This window comes from Lygodium microphyllum, chromosome 28, assembly GCF_053477565.2.
Source record: "Lygodium microphyllum isolate KBCC chromosome 28, Lygodium_microphyllum_v1.1.10, whole genome shotgun sequence".
Classification (NCBI taxonomy): domain Eukaryota; kingdom Viridiplantae; phylum Streptophyta; class Polypodiopsida; order Schizaeales; family Lygodiaceae; genus Lygodium; species Lygodium microphyllum.
The window spans coordinates 108,698,336-108,721,143 of record NC_141162.1 but is presented as its reverse complement, the minus strand read 5'-3'; positions in this window follow the sequence as shown (position 1 = coordinate 108,721,143).

The following is a 22,808-nucleotide window of genomic DNA, read 5'->3' as shown; positions in this document are numbered from 1 at the left end:
TCATTTTCAAAGAAGACCATCTTTCCCTAGTCGACAAAGTTGACCGACAATCATTTGATAGGGTTTGATGTTGATCAAGAGATGTCACACCTTTTCAATAGGTCTCTCTAACTAGTCATAATCCAAGGTATGAAAGATGTCATCTTCCCAATGGGTTGTAAGGTCTACTTTAAAGAGTTGGGCTTCTTATTGAATGAGAAACAAATGGAACAACCAAGTGCCTCCCAACAACAACCAAACGCCCATCAAATAAGTTAAATTCTATGTCTTAGTTCCTCATGAAGGTATTCAACATTGGAGACCCATATTTACAAATATGGACCTAATAAGGCTATGCCATGGCCCTTACCCTCTCACTAAGTTCTTTAAAACATGGTTGCAATTTAATAAGAATTAATATCTAAGGGGAAGGGGGTTTGGAGGGGGGAAAGTCTTATCTACGATACAATATCAACAAATGAGTATTTCCTTTTCTTTTTCATTTTGAAGAGCTAGCACTCAAGTGCTCGGCCAATGGATGGTGAGGAACTCACCACTATCCCTCTTCAAATGGTCAGCAACAAATAGTCATAAGCCCACTAAGATCCCCATTTAGGTTGAGCTAGGAGACCACCCCATGTGTCTTCCTCATCTCAAAACCATTGCTTAAGATCTTAACTCCCCACCTATGTCCAAAGCTAAAGAGGAATCACTTTATCCAAGAAATCTCAATGAGCAAAAGTCCCCTTCCCAAAATGAGAATAACTCAACCTCCAAAAGAAGACTCTTTAAGGTTGTTGTAGCTTCCCATATCATAAAATAAATCATCATCCCCAAAGGGCAAACTCAATAAGAACAATAGTAATTGGCTCCCTGCTGAAAATTCTATCCTACAACACTAAGGGGTTGATTTGTCCCCTAAGATCAAAGATAATAAAAAACTAGTTAGTCCAATATGGTCTTACACATGATTGTATCAGTCTACCAAGAAGTTAAACTCAAGGGAGAATTCAGATAGGAATATTTGGAGTATCTATGCTAATTGAGCATGGCATTACATATACCAAATTGAAAAGACGTGGAGGGGTTGTGGTCAACATTCACATGAAATTGGTAAGTCTAATTAGCCAAGTATGTAAAGAACCTATCCACCAATGCGTTGATGTTTGTTTTGAGGGTGAAGAAGAGTTTGTAAAAATTTTGTTGTATGCTAATTGCCCTTATTCATTGAGGGTAGTAGACATTTAGAATTTTCTTAAAAATTATAGTAATCTTATTATTGTATCCTCTTAGGTTTTTTCCATGCTGACCCTAACCTATTTAAATTAAACTAGGTCAAAAAAGTGTCCATAACATATGGGGGAGGGCCTTCTCCTCCTTCCTATCACTAGTTACCTTCTTGTCACTATCTCTACCACCTGCCAAAATGCCACAAGGAAAACACAAGATCTACTTATTAGAGTTTTTAAATAACACTCAATCTCCCAAAAAATAAAAATTATGGCTCAAAAGTATGAAAAATGCACAATCCAAAGCCATGATTAGTCAATGGGTACTAAGGAACTACTAAGAATAGAAATCAAACTAAAAAGAGGGGATGAAATATAGTCCAAATTTTTTATTATATTCATAAAGACTTGGTGGGTTAGCAAAATAGAGAAGCCCACCAAGGAAATATTTAACCTAGTTAAAAAGAAAACAAAAAGGGAAATGTTACTACTCCTTGTTGATGATAAGGGTAATACAGTAGCAATAGCTTATTAGACCCAAAATTTAGCCTTAGTATACTTCACTAATATTTTCAATCCCCTCCCCACATATAGTGAGGAAAAAAGTAAGGCTCAAGTCTAGATTGCTAGACTCAAACCTAAAGTCATCCTTGTGGCAATCACTGGCATTCTTGACCAAGAGCCCTTCATTATTGGATTAGGAGATACCATCAATGAGCTCAAAAATGAAAAAACACCTAGTTCGGACAAGTTACCTGTCAAATTCTACCAAGAAATCAAGGAAGCCCCCCTCCACCCCCTTTTGGTGATTTGGCAAGAGCCTCTCCAACTTGGTGTCCTACCCTCTTGTCTCAATGCTAGGGTCATTAAACTAATTCATAAAAGGGATGAAAAACCCTACTTGGCAATTGCAAGTTTATCACTTGTGTGACTTTTTCATACAAGATTTTTGCCAAAGTGCTGGCAAGGAAAATATCAAGTCACTAATGGATTAGAAAGGAACATAAAGGGCTTTATTAAATCCTTGATGCCATCATCTCCCTTTACAAGAAAATGAAACATACCAAAGATACTAAACAAGACTTCTTGTTTTTGAAATTTGACTTTGACAAGGCCTATAATTGGATCAAATGGGACTTATTTGACAATAGTTGGATGATAAGTGTTTTGGAATTAGATTTTTTAAATTTGTGATTACCCCTTTTGTAATGCATCATCTAGCATTTTGGTCAATGGAACCAACCTCCCCCCTCCCTAACTCAAGAAATGATAGCTAGGGATGCTCTTTGTGGCACCCCTTCCTTTTTCCATTTCTGTAGGCACATAGGATTGGTTGATCCAAAGCCAAAAGCTACTCCTACATCTTATTTAGAAGTTTCCAAGGTGGCTTGAAATTTAGCTCTTTCTATGGATCTTTTGAAAGAGTCCTTTGGCTCTTCATGTCAAATATGATCATCTCATGACCAACATAAGTATCACTGCCAAATAGGAGCATATAATTTCCAATATAGACATAGGCATACCACTATGAGTGCCATTGTCAAGTTCATAGACATCTCAATGTCAATATGAGATCAGATGAGAGCCACCATAGTGCCATTGCAAAAAACTAAAAAAGTCAATATGTCAATATCCTTTGCAATTATAATAGAATCTCTAAGGCATAAGTATACCACATCCATAGACTAATTAGCATCAAAACACCTATCATATACTCCCATGTATACCGTAGTTGCAATGCTCCATAGTAGTGCACTTCGATTACTTGATGATGAGTCCACAAGGAATATCGAAGCCTCAATGGTGCCAAAGTGCCCAGTTATCCAAGACTAAAGGAAGAGGAATGCTCAAGATGCAAGCACTATGAGAGATGCTCAACAATGAGAATGAAGGTATAGAGCCAAAATTTCCCAAGTTGTGGTTCCTAATAGCCTCTTGAGGGCTAACAAGCATCAAACTTTGCAATGTTGATCATTGTAGCCATAGATTACTATGAAAGAGCTTCAAGACTCAATAACCAATGCCTAACACTCACTTATTAACACAATCGTAACATCGATGCCTTGAAGCCTTCCTTCTCCGCTTTGAGGTACCAATCATAAAATTAGTCATCCTTTATGGTTCACCCAAGTTTGAAGGTAAGTCATTCATCCTTACCTTATCAAACATTGAGTAGATCCCAATGCTTAGTTGGAGAAGTCAAAATGCATCCAATTAATGCACTAGAAAAACTTTATGGTTTTAGATTAGTCCTAACAAACATGAATGAAGATTGGCATGGATATATTTGTTTCATTTGAGCTCACCATATTCTGGTGTGTTTGGGACACCTCCCTCGAGTGAAATGTTAAAACACGTTGGCCAATGAGAGATCAACATGGGGTTGAACACATGACTTGATAGGTGATAAGCCAAATCATAACTATCAAGCTAGCAGGACAAGTGTGAAAGAAAAGCAAATAGAATATAATTATAGTCCATGGACAAAGGCTTCTAAATTTATGGGATTAGCTACTTGGATGTGTAATCACCCTAAGTTATTGAAGCATTTAACCTTCGTGATCCTTTTGTTTGAGGGGGAACTTTAAACAATGTATTAATGGAAAAAAGGAGAAACTTTACAACCTTACAGAGGAGAGTCTTTGGGTAGAGAAGCCTAATTTATAAAACAATAGTGTAGGTACACAAACAACCTTTTCACTTTTCATGCATCTAGTCTTACCATGTGTGGCATTGTAGCACGAATCAAGGCAACTGATGTTGTACTACCAATGGCTTAAAATAAACACATGAGTGTTCTTAAAGATGATAGAGGAAAAAAACAACAAATATAACTTGAAGGCTTTTTCTTTAACACCACAAATATTTATCTCTCACTTTCAATACACTATAAATCTCAATATGTCGTGATGATGTAACATAAAGGTTGTTTCTTAATTTTGATGCATCCTTCTATAAAATGGAAAAAATATAAACTTTCCATTTTATTTCTATTTTCATGGTCTTATTATGCACATATTACACACACTTTAAGCCACCATAACGGGTGGCGCCAAGACTAGTCTTGTGCTGCCCCACTCATATAAAATCATCATTCAACATGAGAATTGAGGGAAAATATTTAAAATATATTCGTTTATCCTCTTGCATGAATGATCTAAAATTTTCTTAATTTGTTTGATTATTGATAATTTTTAGGTCTCCCACATTCCTCCTCTCCTAACATCAATTTGGCAATTAAATTGTGTGAAAATGTGAAGTCCTTCATGGTCTTTGACATCATTTTGTGGACCTCTTTGCACATTAACTTGAGTTCAAATGAAGTTCTTCATGGTCTTTGGCATCATTTCCTGGACCTCTTTGTTGCCTATAATCCCAGATGGAGGTTTGTCTTGACTTCCACTTTCAAATATTCACAATAAATAACTTTCAAACCTTCCCCTTCTAGACCTTCACAATAGACAACTTTCAACCCTTGAAAATGGTGTAGCCATGTAAATTTTTAAATGTTTGAGATTTAAGAATGCTACTTAGACTCAAAAAGTATGAAAAAGGATTCAAGTCTTCTCCTTAGATCGAGCTCTCACCCATCACTAAGTGCTCATTGAGCCCAACATTTTGGTTCCATTTTCAGGACAAGGACAGAATTGACTAACCGAGGTGCTCACACTCTAGCCATGTATCAAAATAGGTGGCTTGTGCAATGGATCAATCTCTTGCTTTTGTGCTACCCACACTCTAAAGCCGACATGACTAGGTTAGCGCATGAAATAGTATTTTTAGTGGCTTGTTGATTTGGATAGCATTGCACCACATAGGAACATCACCAGAGAAGAATCATCAAACTCGAAAACATATTAAATATAAAAATAATAAGAAAAAATATAAAATTTATTATGTTATCAACTATTGTGACATTGGTTTTGTTGATGAATGTCACACTAGTTTGTTAACATTGTGTGAATTGATTGATTGCACATGTGTGGTTGGTAGGAAATTAATCATGTTTATGATAGTTAAGATTAGGTTTTTCTTATAATCATAATATTTGTACTAGCTGTCAATGTGGAGTTCATTGCACATTGACTCACATGAGTGCTTCACCTCAATACACCACCACACACTATGACTTATTATCACACCATTATAAGTCACCTATTCGTGCTAGTGCAGGCTTGAAAAAACCACTTCTGATGATATTCTCACAGATAATCCACTCATGAGTTTCGAACACCAACTATGAGGCCATAGTTCTTGATTATCCACTAAATTTCTTCAAGCACTTGAGTGCTTGTGTGTGCTCAAGAGAAGTGTTTTGAACACACATGCTTCAAGTGCTTAGCTCCACCTGATAATGCTTGGACCCTCCATATCTAACAACTAGAGTGCATCGTGCACTTAGCCATCTAGTGGATAACCATTGCCTCACCACGAAAGATGCAATAGATTCTCTTTGCTACCATCCAGCCATGTGGAGCACTTCGAACAACCATCATATCATCAGAAGGGAGCTCATTGAGGTCATCCATGGCCTACTAATCATGCCAGTAAATATAGCAACATCCAAAAGGAGGATTATTTCCTTATTTTAGCCATCAAGCTCACCACAAATCGCTACATTCAAGTCCATTATTAACCTACCCCTTCTCAAATCTACCACTCCTAGCTCATGGATACTATCCCTAGCACACATCACCAATCGTTTGACACATCGCTCATAACCATGACTATCAGAAGACCTCACCAATCACTTGAGTCCCCTCTCCCTCAACTCTAGTCCTCACTAGATTCTAGGTTTAAGCATTTGGTGTGTAGGATTGCTAGTACGCACCCATGTTTAAAGCGTTGTGATTTTGAATGAAATGGGAGGTATTGGTTACATAGTGACTTTTGGTCAACCAAGTGGCATCCTCTTCAGGGTAGTCTTTCCACTAGACGAGATACTCTCTAAGGGTTTTGCTTCTTAGAGTCTTCTCCTACATGTCAAGTATCTTTTCTGGTTGAAGTTCGAGGACTCCTTGACTGGGCATTACAATTTGTTGGTCGTTAAGTACATGGTCTAGGTTAGGAACATATTATAATATATATCTTTCACGTTTCATTCCATCCCCACTCAGATAGTTTTTGTCCCTTAAAAAAAAGAAGAACGGGGGGAAGGGGCAACAGAGTACTACTTTGTGCAGTAATACAAGGGAAATAAGCAAAGAAGGGGGTTTGAGTACCTTATGAAATGAGGCATATAGAGGCATAGGTAGTATGGGCATCATAAAGGGGGGGCCATGCAAGAGACGGTCCACCATTTCATGAAAATTTGGGGCCGTGGATGAAGGAGACAACATGCCGTCTAAAACAGGACTACAGTAGAAAAATGGTCATAACTTTGAATGGGAAGCTCCGAATAGGATGGTTGAGGTGTCAAAGAGTGCAGTATTTGACTATTTATTAGGCATTTCCTTCAACCTACCATAGCTAAATAGTAAGCACACATTCGTAATTTTCCACAGAGATCGTGAAGCATACTTTCAGCCTATATAGGTGGGGTGGGGCTGAAAACTCTTTAGAACCAAAATTGGTTCAAAAGAGCTTGTTGTCCAAAGGTAATCTGCAGTCCAAATAGGGCAAAATTGGGCAAGTTGCCTCTTGCTTTGTGACATCCTGACTATCCATAGTACCCACATAGATAAAAGGGAATGCCATCATAAAAGTCATCATGAGTGCCATCCTCACCTAGATTGAAAGGCATCTCAACATAATGGCTATCAAAGATGGGCAAACTATCATCAGGCATATATTCCCAGTCACTCAGATTAAATGGGCAATCATTTTCGTGGTGAGCTCCATAATTTCCCGGGTCATAAAGAAGCATGATATCATCATCTTCTTCTTCATTTGCATCCGTATCAAGGCGGTATCCACATCATATGCATAGGCATTAAGGTCCTCTCTTTGTAAATGTAATGATGCATACCATCCATAGGGTCATGGTGAGGTTGATAGAAATAACCACCAAACTCATCATTGTGTAAGAGGGTCAGGTCAGTTATCATGCATTAATCAAGAAACTCTATCTTCACCTTCACAGCTTCAGTGGTTTCCTTCCTCTTCTTTCTCTCTTTCTATCTTTCTCTCTCCTTGTCACTCTCTTTCTCTCTCATCTACACTCTTTCTTCTCTCTCTTAGGTCTTGTTAGGTTCTCTTCATTACACTGGTAATGAGTCAAAAAAATGAATTTGCAAGTTTAGGAGTAGAAGTGGAATAGAGTTCTTGCACATAGATTTTGTGTGTTTTTTGCAGATACTAGTGGTTGATAAATAAAAATGCATGAGAATAATAAAATCAACCTAGAATCCCAAACTAAGCTATTGGTCTCATAATGCAATAATATTTATTGTATGAATTGAGTGAGGGATAGAGTCATTTGATCTCTTCAACATATATGGCCCCAATGACTCCAAAAGTAGAAAGTATATTTGAAGGAGTAGTAAAAACATAGGGTTGTTCAAAGATTTAATTAGGGGTGACTTCAATATGGTACATGCAAAGAATGATGCCTCATCTTACTCTTCTTAGTTGAAAAGGGATGAACAAGATGTGAGAGCATAAGCAAAAGCAAGAGGATGCAAGAGCTATGGAAGTACGAGCAAGAAAGCACAATATGGTATGTAGAAACTCCAACAACCACAATGTATGACTTACTTTCCCTTATTCTATTTTCATAGAAAGAATAAAGAATAAATTGATAGTGATGGGCGGTTGCCATCTACTTCTACAATATACGAGTGTGTAGATACTATGTACAAAGTAAATGCAAGCAACTAGCACAAGCAGCCTTTAACCCCAACAACCTTTTACTTAAAGGTAAATATGCCTGAGTGAGGAGAGATTAAGAAAAAAGTGAGAAAGTACAATGTACACATATAAGTACAACAAGATGAGGAATGAAGGCTATCTCACCCTACACCCATCAGTTTCCTAAGCAAGGTATAACTATCCACTAGGACATAAGATCATTAAGATTCTCATCAATCGAGATTTTGACAAGCTCTCTCTGTTTGTCCTTAATTACCTCTTTGATAAAGTGGTAATGGACCTCAATATGCTTGGTCTTCACATGAAAGATTGGATTGCATGCCAACTGTATGGCACTCATAAAGGCCAAATGCAATATAGAAGTCAGTCATACCAAGAACAACAATTAGATGGCTTGACTATAGGGCCTTCTTACAAGCCTCAAAACGGTGGTGGTTGCAATATAATTAGCCTCAATAATAGACAAGGACATACATTTTTACAACTTGGACATCCAAAAAACAACACCTGCAACAAAATTGAAGACATAACCATAGGTGGAATTCCTACTATATGCATGTCTTGCATAATCGGAGTCTATGTAACCCATGACTCTAATGCCCTGGCTACCACAAAAAATGCGCACATCTACATTGCCCTTAAGGTATCTCATGATACCCTTCCTAGAATTTCAATATTGATGGCTAGGTGTTGCCATATAATGAGCAACAACTCCTACTATAAATGCTATGTCAGGTCTAGTGGCTATCATGGCATACATCAAGTTGCCCATCACAAATGTGTATAGGAATATTGACTGTCTCAGCCTTCTCATCATGTAACTGGGGACAATCTACTTGATTGACCTTCATAAGAGAAGATAACCGACAACCAACCAATAGGCTTTCCACCTTGCATACGGAACCACTAAACGAATTTATAAATGTACTCCTTCTATGATAAATAAAGGAATCCCTTAGAGCTATTACACATAATGTGCATACCAAGTATGTGAGAGGCATAACCCATGTCCTTTATCTCCAAGATCTTCTTGAGCTAAGTCTTCAAAGCATCCAACTAATCATGAGCACTCCCAACATATAACTGTAAAATATTACACGGCGCAGCGAATAGAATCTTAGAAAGAGATAGAGAGTACACAACAGATAAGAGGAGAATCAGTAAATTCTTTAACTCCAAACAACTGATACAAAGATGGCTCTGTCCACCCGTGCGCTTCCACTGTGTGAAGCTTAGATGGCGATCTAGACAGAAGATAGGTGAAGAGTTTAAGGCTAGCTGGAACAACAACTCTGACTGGGTGAAAGATGAGTATTTGATGGCTGCGAAGGGGTTTATCTTTTATAGCCCGCGAAGGTCGTTAGGTCGGCCTATTGACCGACCTACCATATGAGCCTCCACTACTCGGCCAGGGAATATTCCCTTTACCATCCAATGCAATGTGCCTCGAGTTGCTACCAGCTTAACCACTCCATCTAACCCAAAGATTAGACCCACAACAGTCACCTTTTTGCCATCCGGTCACATAGACCTCATATGATATACAAGTCAGGACCCAACCAATGTCCGTGCTCACATTTGGCTTCTCCTCATAATGGGGGCCTTACAACTTTGAGCACCATGGATCATTGGTAGCACCTAATGAGGGTGGGGCATTGATCATATCTAACAATAACATCACGGCATCAATGTATAGCACCAAAATGATAAGACTACCATCACAAGCCTTCTTTTTGTGATGGATCCATAGCATTGCGGGAATAACTCTACAAATGCACAAAAGCATCAAACTTGTGATATAATTCTATAGGTTCGTATATAAGTCCATAAATATTCTTTCTCAACTTGCACACTAGGTGTTTCTTGCCATGTTCCTCAAAGCCCTTAGACTGCTACATATAGATATCCTCAAGCATGTCCCATGTAAGAAAGCTAACTTAACATCCATTTGGTATAAGTTCAAATCCATCTACACAACCAAGGCCAATACCAAGCAAAGGATAGGCATCTTAACCACAAGGGAAAATATCTCATCAAAATCAATTCCATTTTTCTGTTGAAAATACACCCACTTGCATAGCAATGCATGTTTTTCTATAATGAATCAAACATAGACTACATGACCCTCTCCTGAGCATGACTATCACCTCTATGCAAAGCCTCCTCTTGTCCTCTTTGTCTAGCATGATCCTACACAATAGGTGGATCCTGGGCCACTACATCGAGTCTCCTCTTGAAATATCATATTGTGTAGCTTAACTACCTACTCTAGTCTCATATGCATCTTTTTCTCATGGAATATAATATCATGGCTACATACAATGTTCTAAGCCTATGGATCTCAAAGGTGATAACATATTTTACCTACATCACCATATCTAAGAAATATGGATCCGATAAACTTTAGATTCAACTTGTTGCATTTCTCTTTGGAATTATGGCAAAAATCCTCACATCTAAAGACTTGCAAGTTTGCATATGAGGGAGGTTTACTAGTATACCTCCTTTACAACTCTACCACAAAAATTAGTGCATGGGGATCTATTAAGCATACTATGGATTCTTTCCTTAATAGTCCTATACATACACTCTGTAATACTATCTTGGGGTGGGGTGTAAGGAGCACTCAATTGATGCTTAATATCCTTCTCATCACAAAGCTACTCAAATGCCTTAGAGGCATATTCACTCCCATCATCACATCATAGGCATTTCAACCTATGCCCAAACTCATTCTCAACCATAGCATGAAAGCATTGAAATATAGGCAAAACTTGACTTCTACTTATGGGATAGGCCCAAACCTTGTGTGAATAATCATCACTAAATGTAACAAAATACTTTGTGCTACCTAATGACTGACAGGCCATGAAAGAGCCAATGACTTAGTCACATGCATAGAATTAAACTTTTAATGAGAGTTATGAGCCAGCCAGCCATATAAACAATGATCACATGAATCAAAATGTGAGTCAAGAGGTGTTAAGTACCACAAGTGAGTCAAGACTTTCATTCCTTTAAGGGACATATGCCCAAGATGGTGATGCCAAAGAAATACATGGGAAGATCAGTCAATGATTAACACATCTAGATACAAGTAAGGGATACATGATGCCAACCTTGACATCTCTACCAAAAATGAGATTGCCATATGTAATATTTTAGGCAAAATCACCAAAAGATACATGATACTATCATCATCCAATTGTCCAACTAAGATAAAGCTTTAAGTCAAAAGATGAGATATGATGTACATCATGCTCTCTACATTGGAGCATTTAAAATCCTCTTTAGGAGAATCAGCACTCATAATTGAATCTCAATTGAATGCAATGTGAGACAAGACGGCTAAAAATGGAGTGAAACTCGTTTAAATTAATGGACATAGTAATGTCCTCATTCATGCAAAGCTCCACAAGCCTCTTCAACCAATAAAACTATGAAGTAGGACTCTTCTTGTCATAGAGATCATATCTCTTTTTCCATAAATCATAAGCATCACCTTTAGTCATAATAACATTGAAGTACGCTTACTTATATAAAGATAATATAATTGTAGACTCGCATAGCTCATCAAGCTCTTCCCAACAATAATCTCTATTCCAATCTTCTAGTTTTATACCCTTGGTTTTCAATGGCATGACTTGTTTCTTTTGCACCAATACCTACCAAATCTAAGACTTCCAATATTGGAAGTTGTTGCCATACAACTTCTCTATGTTAAAGATAGCATTGTCACTTACCCATAATAAACTTATCCTAGGCATCCCACCTTCTCTCTCTCAGAGCTCACTATAATCATATTTGGGCATAATATAATCAATGCTAAGCATCAATACATCCATATAACATCCCCAAACTATCTATAGCCATTCAATACATAAGCTTTCACAATGAATGCTTGCTACCATAGGGTATAACACCATAGAACCTTCCAAATACTAAGCTAAACATGCTCTAATTGATTAAAAATCTTTTTTTGAGCATTAATACATCATTTAGCATTATAAACTTTCCCTATGAGCATCAATAAAGTATTAATCGATCAAATATTTGCCGCCCAAATAGTGAACCTTAGTTTGCCTTGAATTGTACAGCAATGGCTGATCTGAAACTCTTTAAATGATGCTCAATACAAAGACAAAAGAAGCCAAGAAGGCCTACCAAGTGCTAGACAATGACCAACAAGAGCATAGGATGAAATGGATCAAGTGGGATAAGTATAGGAGTAAGCACAATGGTGTACCATGTTTTTGACCCATCAAATATGATTTCGGGCCCCGTTTAGCTTTGTAGGGTTGTGGATAACTATTTCAAGGCATATTGTAAGTTCGACTATATCGGTCATTCTTTGGTGCACATATGCTCTCTCACTTATGGGTATTGAAGCTTCATTTAACATTATGCTCCCGAAAGTATTTGTGATGTACTTGGGCTTCCTAGATGCTTTGATGTATATGTCTTGAGCTTTGTTTCTCAATTTGCATTTTGGATTTTCTTCCAATTGAAGACACTTACACTTACTTAGCAGAGCTTGGTTCTTTGAGACAGTGGAACTCTTGGTTCATGTATATACTCTCTTACATGCTATTGGATATAGTTACCTTTGCTTGTGGGCTGATTTGATTTCATACGATTTGGACACCAATACTTACCTCTGTCATTAGCAATTTGTCAGGGATGTATGTGCTTATGGGATGTATGGCTTACTGACAATTTGAGCTTGTGACAATCTTTGGTACTGATGGTCTACGCTTAGTTAGGTACTAGTTTTATTCTTTGTATCCTAGTTGTTATTTGGATGTCCCTGGTAGTGGGAGCTTGCTTTCTTGGCTATTTGCCCAGATTTGGATTGACATATATAGTTGTCTTTATTTTAGCATTGATGTAATTACAAATTGTCAGCATTATCTTAGAGAATAGGCATTACGTTTTGGCAGTCTATTGCTTGTATTTGATGGAAAACTCTATACTTTGGGGTAGTTCCTCGTGTTTTTACTGAGTTTTGGAGGCTGATTTGCAATCATTCATAGCAACCTATTCTCTTGGATTTTACATTGGTATATCGTCATTATGGTCAGTTCTTCGAATGATAATGCTATTTTTTAATATTGGAAAGCTTGATGGTACAAACTTCACCTATTGGAAAGATGCAAATATGGTAGGTATTGGTTCAAAAGAGGTAGGTTAGGCATTTGAAAACCAAGATTTTAAAGCATGAAGGCATTGATCAGGATACTTGGGATGAGTGGGATAAGCTATGTAAACCCGCTCTTATATTGTCATTGTTTAAACAAGTTTATTTCAACATTGTGGCATCTCAAGATAATTCAAGAAGATATGTGATCTTTATGACAAGCAAAGTCCTGCTTCATAGATATATTGGTTGAAACAGCTCATGAACGTTCGCATGAAGGAAGGGACTAGCATGTATGTGCATTTGAATGAGTTTCATTCAATTGTCAAAAAGTTGACTTTGCAGGACATTGAGTTTAAGGATAATCTTCCTCCCTTGTTCTTGCTTGTGACACTTCTTGGGTCATGGGACACTTTCCATGCTACCATATGTGTTAATATACCTAAGGATGATTTGAAACTCTAGAATGTTTAGGGTGCCTTATTCATAGAGGAGATAATAGAAAGAATGTGGATACAACCCATACTTCTCATGCATTGACTATTAGGGGCACAGTGGTAATGACCAGCATGATAGAGACTCACAGAGGTCTCAATCTCGTGAGCAGTCTCATGGTAAGTCCCGTGGTATTATGGCCTCTCTTACATATGATTATTGTGGGAAGTAGGGCCATATTAGGCTATATTTCCATAGGATGCATGATGATAAGCACAAGGACAAAGGTAAGGGCAAAGTGTAGGATAAGTCTGATGATCACATCATTGTCTCTACTAAGTCCAATGTAAAGATTGAAGAGATAAATATAGTGTAGCGTGAGTCAGATGATGATTATATCTTGGTAGCTTCTTTCCTTAATTCTAGTCAATTGGCCAATGCCTCATCCACTTTTTCTCACTATTGACTACTTGATTCATTCCATATTACCATGAATAGGGATTGGTTTCATTTCTATCACAACATGATAGATTATGTGAGACTAGAAAATAACTTGGTATTGGATATTATTGGCATTGGTGATGTTAAACTGTAATCTACTTCAAGCAACACTTTTGTTTTGCATGATATATGCCATGTTGTAGCTTTGACCAAAAAGCTTACTCTCTACTAGATTATTAGATGATGCAGAGTATCATGTATCTCTTAGTGATTTCACATGGAAGATTAGTTGTGGGAATCTTATCTTTGCTCAAGGTGCCAAGGCTAGCAACCTCTATCCCTTGCTTGTATTTGGATCTATTGACCATGTTTTAATTGTGGTTGACATACCGCATATATATTTATGGAATCATTGCCTTGGGCATATGTCCTTAAAAGGAATGAAAATGTTTTCTTGTTTGTAGTATATTCCGCCCCTTGACTACAAATGTTTTGATCCATGTGATCATTATCTTTATGGCAATCAGAGACATAACTCTCATAAGAAGTCCAGCATTGTGTGCATGGGTGAGCCTCTAGCGCTTGTTGATTTTGATGTATGTAGTCCCATGCCCTATCAAACACTAGGTGGCACAAAGTACTTTGCAACTTTCATTGATGATTATTCACATAAGGTCTAGGCTTAGTACTACATCAATTTGATAAAGATCCAAATCGGATATATTGGCTACCTTTTAGAGTTAGCTTACTCTTCTTGAGAACCAGTTTGGGTATAGCATGAAATGCCTAAGGTTAGATAATGGGGGTGAATATGTCTCTAAATGATGCCAAGAGGCATATTCCACGGTGGATTCTGTGAGGTTTTTATTCCACGGTGGATTCCATGAGGTTTTTTTGTGGATTCCATAAAACTATATTTATTTATCGAGGCTTGTACACAAGGTGGATTCCTTGTGCAAGAAGTTGACAGGGATGCCTGTCCTTTTCGGGTGTTAAATTAATTTAATGTGCACGTGGGTGATTCCATAGCGAATGATTTCGCAAAATACATATCAAATTAATGGACGTTTATGAGTTTAGAGTACGCACTCGAGTTAAATTAAGGTTAGGACAGAGTTTCGACCTATTTAATTATTTTGTAGCTGAAGATTGCTAGGTATTCATTTTTGTGGATTTAACTTATTATTTTCTAACAATTGTGAATGCTTCAGTTGATGTGTAGAGCAAATAGCGGAGGCGTTGGGTAGCACCGAGGCGATGGCGTGAATTCAAAATGCCTATAGAATTATTATTTTTGATGGGTGTGCGCCTTATTACTAAAGGCCCACGGTGGCATCAATATTTATTTAGACTCGCTTATTTATTAAAGCGCTTGACAAATATTCTTTTTTTTAACGCATAGGTGCTCAGTTAAATATTCCATTATTTGGTATTTGTATTTGGACACAGTTCGCTGACTTTTGGATGCCCAAGCACCTTACTTTATATTTGGGCAAAAGTAAACAAAAAGCATGCTAATTGTAAAGTGGGCTATTTTTCAGCTTAGAGATAAATAAATATATAAATACATGCCTTGTGAAGCGCTCACACAAGACATGGGGGGGGGGGGGGGGGGGGGGGATTGCACCCAATTTTTCTTTTTGTCTCATGTCGTGCAAATTCTCTTTTAGCTTTTGTGAAATATTGTAGAGTTCTTTGTTCTTGGGGACTTTCCGGCATTCACTACATGCGCATACAACACCCAATCTGCACACCAATGATATCCGAGCGAAGCTAAGATCAAGAGATTTCAATTGCTTACCATCTTGCGCGAAGACGAAGCTCCTAGAATGAACGGGATCTACAAGGTTGTCTCGTGATGAACCATCAATACATGCATGTTCCTAGCGGTGAAGAACCCCTTGTTGTGCTCTCAAATCGTGAATGACCTCTCCCAAGAGGTGGAGGACTACTTCTGAAGTTCCTTTGTAAGTCATTTTGTAACAAAGACGCAGAGAAGGAAGATTATGAAGTTTGTAATTAATAAGCTTAAAAGGAGCTAAAGTCTCCCAAATTCAACGATTTGTGATGGGAGGACATACTGATCGTTGCCAATTCCGTCGTGAAGATGCCGATGTCCTGCTATGAATTCACAAGATTATTAAGATTTTTAAAAAGCTTAAAGTTCTAAGCTTACATAAAGGCTTTAAATTCAATTACTAATCTCCTCCATAGCGGGTGTTTGCACTGTGGTAACTCTCAAAGCAATTTCGTAGTTCCAACATGCCTCTGTTCCCACCTGCAACTTGGCAAAGTTGATTCACAGCAAACATGATGGTCACACGTAGTCTATGCGGAAGACTATTTTGCTTGGAAGAATATCGTTGTTAATTGTCGTACCCAAGAAAAGCAATATCATCAAAGCCATTAAAAAGCTATTTTTTTTAACAAAGCAAGCCTTGTAAAACCAAATTTGAGCTACGCTCATCCTTCTAACGAGATTTCGAGTGTGTGAGGTTGTTTGAGATTTTTGCAAGATGTTTGAGATGTTTTTGAGGTTGTTTGAGATTTGCCAAAGCCGAATATGGAGCAAATGCAACAAAGAGATCATGAATCCATCCCGCAATACATTGAGCATTTCTGGAGTGCCTTACTTCAACTTTGAATGCTTGAAGATATTCCTAAGGCAAACCACAAGCGCAAGTATATGATCGGTTTGCTTGGTCACTTCTATGCGGAAGTGAATATGTTCAAGGCAAAGACTTTGGAGGATGCGATTTCTTTAGCGCATGATACCAAGGATAAAATTCGTGGATGAGAAAAGCAACTACAACAATTTTCGATTAATGGGAACTTTGGTTCAAAGCAATTCAATTCTAACTTCCAAAGATTCAATCAAAATCACTTTGTTCCTTCTTCTTTTCACAAACCTTGGACTCATCAACCTCATGCTTTACCATCAAATACAATTTCAAACCCTAAGCCTTCTCTCCAGCCAAATCCAATATACCCAAAATTTTAGCCCTTACCAATAATGTCTCCAAAGCAAAACCTATGGTTTGCTACAAGTATTATCAACCTGGATACTTAGCAGTGAACTGTCAATCCAAGAAGCAAGCTATTCAAATCAATCATTTGGGAGCATCTACAGACAATGACCATGAAGATATGCCAGACTTCACTAAAGATGATGATGATATTGCTGATACTTTACCAAGTATGCCAAATCCTCATTCATTGTTAACAATGAAATATTTTGTGCATGGTCAAGAAAAGATTGTTTTGCATGATGATGGAAGCATGCATGATTTTATTTTCGCAAAGTTGGTAAAAGAATTGAATTTACCTAGTATTCCAACTCATTATCGCATAAAGGCTGCATTCTTCGACACTAGATACAATGGTACATAAGAAGTTCATGATTTAGAGATTAAAATTGGTGATTATGTTGAGCGCATAAATTTCTTGGTTGTACATTTGTAATCTAGTGATATTATTTTAGGAATGCCTTAGCGTCACAAATATAATTCGGACATAGATTATTCCACACATTCCATGAAATTTCATTCTAACGGAAACCAAATCACATTATATGGATTGCATGCCTTTGATAATTTTCCACTACTTAGTCACACACAAGCTAAACATGCATTGAGAAAATGTAGTAAATCATATTTAGTATGGGTGAATAAAATTAAAGCTAAGGAAAATCAATTGCTCGCATTGCCTTTGACGCCAACAAAGTATCAAACATCTCCTTAGTCAGCCACAAATTTCTGACTGTCATATTAAATGGGTTATTTTCATTCAAAGTTTTCATCCGCTTATCCAATACAAACTAGGTAGAGAGAATGTTGTTGTAGATGCATTGAGTAGAAGACCAAGTATCCATAATATTTTCATTCTATCTTTTGATTCCCTTATTCCTATGAAGGATACCTATGACTGTGACCCCAGTTTTCAAGCTGATTGGAACAAATTAGTTGCTAATAAGTGGATTCCAATTGATTCTTTGTCTTATTCTGATGGATTTATGTTTTATGAGAAAAGATTGTGTGTCACTGTTCAATTTATTTGTATTGCACAAAATTCATTGTCCTCCATATCAAGGACATAGAGGTATTATTTCCACTTTAAGAACATTGGTTGAAGATTTTTACTGGCCACAAATGGAATTTGATGTTTCTAACTTTGTTTCTGAGTGTTTAATTTGCCAAAGAGTCAAGTGACACCATGTAAGCAATATGGTTTGTTAATGACTTTACCAATTCCTGACCATCCATGGGAACGTATTTCAATGGATTTTATAACTACTTTGCCTAATACACAAGCTAATCATGATATGATTTGGACTATAGGAGATCGATATAGTAAACAAGAATATTTTCTACCATGCAAAAAAACATTAATTGCATCTTGACAAGCTGTACAATTGTTTTTTAAGACTGTTTTCACTAACCATGGTTTGCCAAAAGTTATTATTTCTGATCGTGATTCTAGATTTTGTAATAATTTTGAGACTACTTTGTTTGCTAATTTGGGTACTAAGATTGATTTCTCATCTGCATCTCATCTTGAAACAAATGGAAAAACAGAAGCTACTAACATTATAATTCCAAATCTTTTGCATGCATACATAATTTCAAAACCACAAACATGGGATACAGACTTACATCTACTTCAATTTGCATACAATAATACACCATATACAGCTACTCAAAAAGTACCTTTTAAAATTATTTATGGACATAGATTGCCTACACATGTCACATTATTGTCGAATAAAGTTAAAGTTGCTGATGATATTGCCAATACGCATGCTACCATTTTTGCTCAAGTTAAATATATGATTGCGAAAGTCCAGCAATCATACACTAAACAAGCTAATAAGAAAAGAAAAGCTATGAGTTTCAATGTTGGTGATTATGTTTGGTTACGCATTGAAAAGCGAAGATTGCAAAGTGTTGAGAAACACCCTGTTGTTAAATTAGCACCTAGGTTTTATGGACCTTTCAAAATAATTCACAAGATTAATGACAATGCATTTAAATTAGAACTACCCCAACATTGGAAGATACATAATACTTTTTATATCATTTTACTACGACCTTTTAGAGGTCAATTACCTGTCCACCCTAACTATGAAAACCCTCTTTTGTTAAAAGAAGAAACTGAAATCCTTGAACCCGAAAGACATTGACTTTATGACCACTAGAACTGACCCTAGATATTCTAGATATTTGGTTAAGTTTAAAAATCATCTTGTTGGAGAGGCCCAATGGATGCACACCCACGACCTAAGTGCTTAGCCTTCAATGCTCACTCCACATTGAGCTAATAGCAAATTGAGGACAATTGCTATTCCACCTTGGGGATATGATGCCAGGAGGCATATTCCATAGTGGACTCCGTAAGGTTTTTCAGTGGATTCCATAAAACTATATTTATTTGTTGGGGCTCGTACACAAGGTGGATTCCTTGTGCAAGAAGTTAACGGGGATGCCTATTCTTTTCAGGTGTTAGATTAATTTAATGTGCACGTGGGTGATTCCACAGCAGGTGATTTCACAAAATACATATCAAATTAATTGACGTTTATGAGTTTAGAGTGCGCACTCGAATTAAATTATGGTTAGGACAGAGTTCCAACCTATTTAATTATTTTTTAACTGAAGATTGCTAGGTATTCATTTTTGTGGATTTTATCTTATTATTTTCTAATAATTGTGAATGCTTCAGTTGATGTGTAGAGCAGACGCAGGAGGCATTAGATAGCACCGGGGCAATGGCGTTGTAACGCAAGTGGTGATTGAGAGCAAGCCTCACTCACAACCTGATAACGAGACGTTAAGGAGTGCCGGTTGGGGTAATTGACTTTGTCAGATACACAACACAACACGAAAATTTAAATGTTTTGACAAACACCACACGAAAAACAAAACAATAAACAACGCCTCTTGTAGCTCAAGACAATTCAAACCCAAATTCGGGTAGAGCATCACACAACCACAACACAACAAAAAAATCAACAATTTGAAAATAAACTAAGTGAAATATATTCTCATACCTTAACAACCTTGAGTCGACACTCGGCGCCACAAATCCAAATTCTTCAACTTCCAAATTAGCATGACAAGAGCTTACTCTAACATGCGACCCTCCACTCTCCTCTCTCACAAAATACAATTGTAATCAAGGGGGAAGGCCCTTAACTCTTCAATCTCATCTCCTTATATAGTTTTCTATCCACACTCACATACATTAGGCTTTTTGCTTTCAGCTTTTGGCTTATGCTTTTCTACTACTTTTTACTTCTGGTCGACCAGCTCGCGTAGGCAAAATTACGAAAATCTATAAAAAATGGGCAAAAATATTAATTTTCATAAATTGCATCATTTTTCTCCATCTTTTATCTTGGACGACTTATTCCCTTCCTTGGCCTATTGTTCTTGTAATTGCACACACTTTCAACACACATGTCCTCTTTTTCTTCAAGAAATACTTGCTAACGATGTAAAACTTACGACCTTTTCCTTTGATCCTTGAGTCTTCAAAATAAATATTCTATGGATATGAACATGTTTTTTTTAATGCAGTGTGTTCTAACAGGAATATGGATTTTTAAATGAACTTCGTACCCAATCATTCATGATTTGGAAAAATATGCAATGTTGGATCCATGATATGCAACCAATCAATCGATGCTACACACAAACATAATGTATGCATTGAAGAAATTGTGCCTAGTCTATCTACATGTGATCGTGCGTCATGCAAAATGCAAACAAAATTCCTTGTTAATTTAAAATTCCTTATCCTCACCTCTCAACTCTCATCAATAAAATATCAATCTCCACTCCACCCATCCAAAATCTCACAGTCACTCAAGAAATGATGGTCCTCAAGATGTTGACCAAATACGAACAACCCATCTCACAATTGGTGGCACCCTTCACGACCCTCTACTCACCCAACCACCTTATAACCCACTCAACCAAAGGTTCCTAACTTTGTGATGAACATCTCAAATATCGTGCGTGCAAGAAATGTGCGAGCTCAATGACAGGTGCTCTCTCATGTGCACGTGCAACTAAGATTTACTACATATAGCTGCAACAAGCCTCATGCCGTGCTAGTGCTCAACAATGGTGCAAAATGTGCATAATCCCAACCCATGGCATGGAAGTATTTGAGAAAATCAAGAGATGACCCCCGAGTGTAGTGTATCAATAAGTGCAACATGAAGTGCTCGTGAACCCATAATCCCCGTGATGTGCAAGAGTCTCAACAAGAAAACAAACCTATTCCACAATGTTCGATAGCTAATAGCAAACTCTAGCATCAACCTATCCAAAAAAATAACAAGCTCAACCAAGGCTATCAAGTTTCACACTCAACAAATCAAACAAAATGACAGAAACAAATCCTAAGCTAGACAAACACAGAAAGTCCAACTACAAAACAACAAAACAAACTGTCACGCAAACAACTAAGCTAGTAGAAATCAAACCTAACTACAGTTAGACTAGGGGTTTCAGTTTTCCGAAAAGCCCTTGATAGCGTGAATTCAAAATGCCTAGAAGAATGATTATTTTTTATGGGCGTGTGCCTTATCACCAAAGGCATGGTATCAATATTTATTTAGGCTTGCTTATTTATTAAAGTGCTTGAGAAACATTCATTATTTTGTTTGCACATAGGCGCTTGGTTAAAGATTCCATTATTTGGTATTTGTATTTGGGTACAGCCCGCCAACTTTTGGATGCCCAAACACCTTACTTTATATTTGGGCAAAAGCAAATAAAAAGCATGCTAATTATAAAGCGGACTATTTTTGAGCCTGGAGATAAATAAATTTGTAAATACATGCTTTGTGAAGAGCTCATACAAGACATGGGGGGAGATTGCACCCAATTTGTCTTTTTGTCTCATGTCGTACAAATTCTCTTTTAGCTTTTATGAAGAATTGTAGAGTTCTTTGTTCTTGAGGACCTTCCGAAATTCACTACGCGCGCATACAACACCCAATTTGTGCACCACTAAAGCATTTGAGCAGCTTTGCAATGAGCAGAATATTGAGTGTCAATTTACCTCCCCTTACACCCCACCCCAAAATGGTATTGTAAAGTGCATGAATAAGACAATTCAAGAGAGAGCCTATAGTATGCTTAGCCAAACATGCTTACTAGGACTAAGACACTTACTACTTATGCATACTTAATAAACAAATCCCCATGCACTACTATTGGTTGTTAAGTTATAGAGGAGGTATAGTTTAGAAAATTCTATCATATGCTCATTTATTTGTCTTTGGAGTGAGGCTTTTTGCCATGTTTCCAAGGACAAATACAATAAGCTAGATCCTAAATCAATGAAATGCATCTTTCTTAGTTATGGGGATGCAGGTGAGATGGGCTATTGCTTATAGAATATGCAAGCTAGGAAGGTCATATGTAGCCATGATGTTGTTTTCCATGAGAAGAAGATGTATTAGCACCCTGAGCAGGTAGTTGAGATACATAGAGTGATATTTCAAGAGGAGTCTCCTGTTACCATACAACTACCTAGACAACCTACAACAGCTGATGTTTTAATGGCCCGTGATCATAATATTGGACAAGATGTACAAACTCCACAGCCTATTTTGCGATAGTATATTAGAGATAAACATCAACCTCATTGATTCATGCCCTCCATGGACTATGTTATGGTGATAATCTCTTACCTATAATGGAGCTATGCACAGAGGTGATAGTCACCCTTAGGAGAGGGCCATGCAATTAGAGTATGACTCATTG